Raw genomic sequence first — 8,222 nt, forward strand, 5'->3', positions numbered from 1 at the left:
GAGTATATTCTTGAAAATATTACGGCCCAAATTACATTATCTCCGTCATCACGTGTAATCAAGGCCTAGCGGCTATCGCATTAGCAACGTGTGTGAACAGTGACTGCAGACGGGATCTAGTTGGATCTGGGATTTTGTTTGCGACTGGACGTGTTGCGTTGTTGCTGCTGTAAAGATCGCAGGGTTACACTGTGCTCGGATCGGCCTGACTCTCCACGCAGAGGGAATTATCCACTACGCTAACCGTGAGTTGATGCTGTTTGCGGTTCATCTTGGAAGTACTTCTGTTTTCCAAGTTTCTGCTTAAGAGGATTTCTTTAACTCTTCACACTGTGAATGTGCACCAACTGAGCCCCAACGAAAACACTACTAGTGTATGTGACTGAGCTGTTGGTTCCTATATACTGCATACAGAACTGAGTTTTCTTATAGACTGTAAAATATTGTGAACTGGGTTTTTGTTATTTTGTATTGTATTTCCTTGTTTTGAGGTCTTTAATTTTACTTTCCATACCATATGATAAGTATTTCTATTTTCTAAATATTTCATCCTCTACTGTTTAATGGTTTCATACTTTTCTGTTTTAAACTACAACTACAGCAAAACTAAAACAGCACAACTCTAGAATATATATATATATATATATATATATATATATATATATATATATATATATATATATATATATATACATACATACATACATACACACATACATATATATATATATATATATATATATATATATATATATATATATATATATATATATACACACATACATACAGTACAGACCAAAAGTTTGGACACACCTGCTCATTCAAAGAGTTTTCTTTATTTTCATGACTATGAAAATTGTAGAGTCACACTGAAGGCATCAAAACTATGAATTAACACATGTGGAATTATATACATAACAAAAAAGGGAACTGAAAATATGTCATATTGTAGGTTCTTCAAAGTAGGCATCAAGAGAATGCCAAGAGTGTGCAAAGCAGTAATCTAAGCAAAAGGTGGCTACTTTGAAGAACTTACAATATGACATATTTTCAGTTGTTTCACAGTTTTTTTGTTATGTATATAATTCCATATATAATTTCACGTGTTAATTTATAGTTTTGATGCCTTCAGTGTGACTACAATTTTCATAGTCATGAAAATAAAGAAAAATCTTTGAATGAGAAGGTGTGTCCAAACTTTTGGTCTGTACTGTGTGTTTATATATATATGTGTGTGTGTGTGTGTGTGTGTGTGTGTGTGTGTGTGTGTGTGTGTGTGTGTGTGTGTGTATGTATATGTGTATATATATATATATATATATATATATATATATATGTATGTATGTGTATGTATGTATATGTATGTGTATATATATATATATATATGTGTATGTATGTGTATGTATGTATATGTATGTGTATATATATATATATATATATATATATATATATATATATATATATTCTCTCTCTCTCTCATCTTATTTCGGCTTCTCCCATTAGGGGTCGCCACAGCGGATCATCAGTCTTCATACCCCCCTCAGCTCCATTCTCAGGCTCCATCCTCAGCATTCTTCTACCGAGATACCCCATGTCCCTCCTCTGCACATGTCCAAACCATCTCACTCCCACCTCCCTCACCTTGTCTCCAAAACGTCCTACATGCGCTGTCCCTATAATAAACTTGTTTCTAATCCTGTCCATTGTCACTCCCAATAAAAATCTCAACATCAACTCTGCTACCTCCAGCTCCACCTCGTGTCTTCTAGTCAATGCCACTGTCTCTAATCCATACAACATCGCAGGTCTTACCACAGCCCTATAAACTTTCCCTTTCACTCTTGCATATACCCCTCTATAACCAATCACTCCTGCCACTGTTCTCCACCAGCTATCTACTATCTTCTATCTACTCTATCAACATATATAAATAAAAATGTGCCTGAATGTTCGAAAGCAGCTTTGAGGAGAAAATTAGGGAAATGGTAGGAAATGAAGAAACACAATAGCAATGCAGTTGAGCCAAATGTCACCTCACTGTAATTCTAAACAAAAGATCTCATAGTTTTGTTTGAATACATAGATTTAATCATTTATCTAAAAAGTTTTTTATACATGATAAATATCATTACAATTATTTCACGCTCGGATCATTTGCTTCATCAGGGAAGGATTTTTACTATGGACTGCTAATGAATTTGTGTGGCTTTAAGAGCATTGTCACATATGATTAAGCAAGTGATTTGTTCTGCTGTTATATAATGGCTAAGTTAGTTTGCACTGTGTGAAAGTTCAGGTTCTGCTCAAGGCCAGTCCAGCGATGAGGTCAGCAACGAGGTCGTCTGTCAGAGCTATCTTGGAAAACTTGCTCTCACTGATTTGCATAAGGGGTCGTGGGGTCACAGAGCTCTCTTTGTTGTGGTGCCATACATGGGGGTGTTAGAGACACACCTCAGAAAAGCAGCACACAAACATACACATAAAAAAAAAGAGCTGGGGGTGAATCAGCGATGCTACTTTTCTGTTTTTGGACTTGTGTACAGTAGGAAGAGCTTTAGTGTTACGTAAATTTGTAGCCATTTTAAACAAACGATAATAAAGACTTCATGTACTTTTAAAAGGTTTAAAAAATTAATTTGTCAAACACACATTGTCATACCCAGTGTAGGAGGGATGACATAATTCTGTCTATTCTACCATAATTCTACCAGTCTTGTAATTAGAAAGGCGTTTAGATGATTTTAATGAATTCACATTTCCTGACCTGGGATTAACACATCTACTGTAAAAGCTCCACACTTACAGCACAATACATAACCTAACCTGTTGCAGAAACCAAATTTTTTTTAAAAGCTCTTGTCATTTATATTCTTATAATATATTTGGTGCCTTTCTATTCCTGATTAAATTTAGTTTTCTCCACAAATAAATGCAGGATTAGTGTATATAATATTATGATTTTTTTTTTTTATATGTAGCATATCATCATTTCTTTTTTTTTTTTTTTTTCCATCTTCTCCCGCTTATCTGTAATTCGGGTCGCAGGGGCAGCAGTCTAAGCAGATTCCCCAGACACTTCTCCGTGTCCAGGGATCGGGCTGTCATGGCCCCCGCTTTCGACTGCTGCCCAATCCTCTCAGCACCGGTCCCTTACGGTCCCTCCTGCAGGTGGTGAGCCCACGGGAAGGCGGCCCCATGTCGCTCTGACGTCACGGTCCTTGATTTATTTTTCTCGTAAGGGTCCCCTGGAGCATAGAGGTTTAAGGGCCTTGCTCAAGGGCCCAAGAGTGGCAGCTTGGCGATACCGGGGCTTGAACCCCCGACCTTCCGATCGGTAACCCAGCGCCTTAACCGCTGGAACCACCACTCCCCCTATAATATAATATATCATATAAGAAAATATATTGCATCTTCTTAGCAATGTATTTGGAGAACAGAAACCATTCGTACATGTAATAAACTCTGGGGAAAAAATGTGAACATCTCATTCCACATTTATTTATAATAAATTTGACTCTTTGGAAACACATACCACTAAGTTTTGGAGTGTGCTTAGTAATGTCAGGTACTGATGTAGGTTAGGAGACCTGGGGTGCATCCAGCAGTCAATAATGTTGAGGGCGGAGCTCTATAGCAGGCTACTCAAGATCTTCTAATCCATCCAGTGTAACGCATATCTAAGTCATTGTCATGCTGGAACAGGTTTTGGTCCCCTACTTCAAGAAAAGGGGAAAATTCAATGCTACCACAGGCAATTGTGTGCCTCCATCTTTGTGGTAACAGTTTGTGGAGGATTCACCTGTTTCTTTTAAAAATCAGGTGTCCCAATACCTTTGTACTATATAGTGTAAATAGTAACAAGGTTATACAAGATAAAGTATGTTCAAAAGGAACCCAATACTATACATGATAAAGATTATGCACAAGTCTAATATTTGTCAGTGTTGTAGAAACCTATGGAGCCTTCTAAATAATGCTCACTGCTTGTAGGTTTACAGGTATAACACTTACAATCCTTAAAATCTGTGATCAGTACCCAGAACATCACGCCGTAGGCAGTATCACAGCTAACATGGCTCAGTTTAATTAGCATATAATATTTTAGCTTTAAATTATGCAGCGCTACTTAGCAAAATGACAGTAACACAGCAGGCCTATAATCAGGAGATCAGGGGGAAAGTCACTCATTATCTTTAGATCTCCAGCTCTCTAGGACCTCTTGTACTAAAATGCTATTTTTATTTCAATGCTTTCAATATTTCTTAATTGTATTTTGGTTCTCGTCCTTATGTTTTGTTTACAGTGCTTTGGTTTTGTCTGTACTTTAGCTGTGGCCTTGAGTAGAAAAGGACCATTTAAACATGAAACAGAAGCCAGTAGGCGTCTAAAACCTCGAACTGAAATCCAATCTCGAAACAATGCTTGTTTTTTAGCATAGAAATGTCATCATAAGGTATGAAGCAGCCCTTAGTTTATCTATCTGCTACATATACAGTCTAACTGTATCTATCATGAAAGTAGAGACACTTTTAGATTTAGAGACATACATATACCAAGTACACTTTTCATGTTAGTATGCTGACAATGTGTGAACAATGAGTTATTGTTGCTTTGCAGTTAAAATAAGACTTACTATTAATAATGTTATTATTATTATTATTTTTACAATTATTAGTTGATTATAAGTTCATTCATGAAAATTAAGTATAAAGTTATGCACACTATTTCCTTTAGTAAAATTTCAACCTTTCAACCAGATTACTCGATTTCCACTTTCAAGACCCTCTAGACCTTACTTATTATATTCATGTTTTAAGCAAGTTTCTTCCTCAATATTTGCAGTGTGCTCTTTCCCGCTGCTGACCTCTGTGCTTCATTAGGCATAATATTACATATCTTTACTGGATTTTGCTCCACATTTTAAATAATTACACAAAAAGTCCAAATACTTTTCTTTTTTTTTTCTTTTTGAAAAATGTTTTTTTCATCTGTATTTAGAAGTACAATGTAGTTATAGTGTAAACATTTAAAGTGGATATACAACTGGCCCTGGAAATTCTGTGCATTACATAACAAATACTTACTTCTTTCCCCTCCCTGTATTCGGTCATTCAAACTCTCAAAATGCCTGAGCCTATAATTTGATGTAACCACCATTAAAAATCCTTTAAAATTAAAACCTTTATTAATACTGCAACACATTATTTGAATTAACAAAATGAGTTAACAAGATGTTAATAATTAATCACTACCATTATCAGTGGCTATTTATGTTGAACTAGGCATTAATACATCATTATGAAAGCGTGTTAATGATGTATACAGTATGTGCATTTAAATGTTACAAAATTAAGTTATACTTCTCTATACTAAAATATAAAATGTTTTTGATGATCTGGTTATCCGGAACATCTTTGTGAATAGAATAAAGAAAATCAAAATTTGTTGGAAAAAAAAAAATTCAGGTTGTGGTTTTCAAAACTAATGTAAATGCCAAAAACCATCACTTAGATAATGAATTGTAGTAATACATCTTTGAATTTTTTTTTAGATTTTCGATGCTAGTTCACTTTTTGTGGTGTGTATCATACTAAATGTCTGAGGACTACACTTCAACTGAAGAAATAAAAAGGATTTTTGCAAACTAGCCGTTTTGAAGTGGGACTTTTTAAGAGAATTACTGATGGACATTTTACTACTAAAATTATTTGTACTGTTGATAAAAAGGATGCAGCAGCATGTCGACCTATGAATATAGATAAAATTTTATGTAGTAACAGAAACAAAGCAGCAAAATCTCTGCTATATTTTTTTTATCTTTGGTGTTTTTAATTGCTACCCGGGTAACATACTTTGTGCATTAGTCCTATGTAAAATAGCCTTCTTTACAGAAATAGAAATAAACTAGTAACTGTAAATAAAACAAGAAATATTTGCTGTTAAGTCGAATGTGTTATTTTTTAATATTTATATACACATTTCTTTATATGAAAAGAGAATACTTGAGCTACAGCTTTATAATAGTTATTGGATTACACTTAAGTCTTTTCAAATAGCAGTTACATTTATTTGCACACTTCAGAGTTATCACTGTAAATTATGTAGCCTTCACAGAACATAGTGAATAGTGGATCTTTAGTAGTTGCAATGTGGGCTTGTTTTTACTATATAATATGAAATAAACACAACAAATAATAGGTGTTTCACCTTACCTGAGTTCACAGTGTTGAATTATTCAGTCACCTGATTATGCATTCAGTCTGAATACTTAGAAAATCATAAAATATAATAAAAAAAAACCCTCTTAATTGGAATGCCTTCTTGTTCTTATTCAGCATTGACAGAGCTGCTCTCATTCGGAGTCTCTGTTTTCACTCCCCTGTTCTGATTTCAATTATTCACGGATAATTGATTCCTTTGGTACTTTAGTTGGTGATAGATTTTGCGTTAGACGTCTTTAAACTTGTCTTTAATACATAGTGTTAACTATGTTCAGTGTCTGCAGACAACAATAAAAAAATGCCTAGTTTCCAAACAGAGCTTTCAGGCAATTTCTTCTTCTTTTTATATATATATATATATATATATAATATTTTTGTAATTTTTTTTTATTCTGGTGGTAATGTAATTTTAATGTCTTGCAAATTATTTAACACATTATTACAAATTACAGGAAATTATTTTTATCTGTTTGGCATTGGTGCTCAGCAGGATATTCAGTAGTTTTACAAGTCTTGGTATAAAACATAACTGAAAGCCGAACCTGACTGTTATTTTGCTCTACTTTTATGTATTTCAAATCAGTTTTAAGTGCTTACCTACACTTTTCTTGACATTTGACTTGCATTAATCTGAAACACAATACACATACTGAGTATTGAGTCAAGTTTAATGAAGCATTAGTTTCATCACATAACTCTCCTGCTGGTTTTTCTCTTGTTGACAGTGCCAAACACTGTAACAGTATATAAAGAAAAGTATTGGGATACCTGACTTTTCCAGCAATATGTGGTTCTTTCACTGTTACCACAAAGTATTAACCAGGAAACCCAGCCCTGTTCCAGCACAACAATACCCACAGTGCACGCAGCCAGCTCGATGAAGATATGGTTTACATTGGTTGGAGAGGAAGATCTTGAGTGGATTGCTATAGAGCTTTACCTAAGGCCTACTAAACACCTTTGGGAAGAATTGTAACACTGACTGCACTTCAGGCCTCCTCACCCTACATCAGTACCTCAATTAATTTACATCCTTGTTAATGGAAAATGTTGTTTTCTATTGATGATATTCAAAAAAGCACATACAGTTCTTATAGACAGGTGTCCATAAACCTTAATTTATATAGTGCATGTATCTTTGCATGTATTATTGCATAATATCATGCTCACCAAAGACACAGGTTTACTATAAAGGTGTGCAGTTATTAACTTTTAGACCATATGTAGATCTAGTCCATCTAAACACAGTTTAAAGACCACCAAAATACCAGTACTGAGCAATGTTTATATGGCTAGTTGGCCATTCCTAGTAGTGGTTGTAGATTCTAGTGTGTTGCACTGGTACAACAGTTACAGGAGCATTTGTGTTTTATTATTTATTTATTTTTTTAACACTTACTGACCACTTTATTCTACACTGCCTTAGGTCCCTGTGATATGAATCTGATTCCAACACCCATACATTTAAATAATACATACTAAGTGTGTAATCCAGCCAGGGTAATGTTATTTTACACAGATACATGCAATGTTTACCTAAATATAATCTATTGAAGTTTTATTTATTTATTTATTTATTTATTTATTTATTTATTTTACAAAGAATGAATGTTTGTTTACTGGAGGAAAGTGGGATGGTTCTGAGTAAACCATTACAAAATTTTAATTGTGCCCGCAAGGCATACTATTATTTTTTTTACCCCCTGCAGTCAGGATGCTGAAGAACAATTCTGTTATTATCAGATGCTAAAGCAGATGTATTTGCATGAAAAAAGAAGTATTATCTTTTTTTTTTCTCTTCATACACATTTCAAATACATTACAGTGAGTAATGTAAAAGTTAAAATATATTTCATTGTGTGGAAAAAGGGACAATGTCCTTGTTCGAATTGGATGAACTTTTTATAGGTGAACAGATGAAAGCAAACGCTGAAATAGTTATGCCTCAGACAGACAACTTGGAACAAAGGTGCCAAAATGTTTGGAGAACGTAGTTATATG

Source organism: Silurus aristotelis (assembly GCF_946808225.1).
Source record: "Silurus aristotelis genome assembly, chromosome: 15".
Taxonomy (NCBI): Eukaryota; Metazoa; Chordata; class Actinopteri; order Siluriformes; family Siluridae; genus Silurus; species Silurus aristotelis.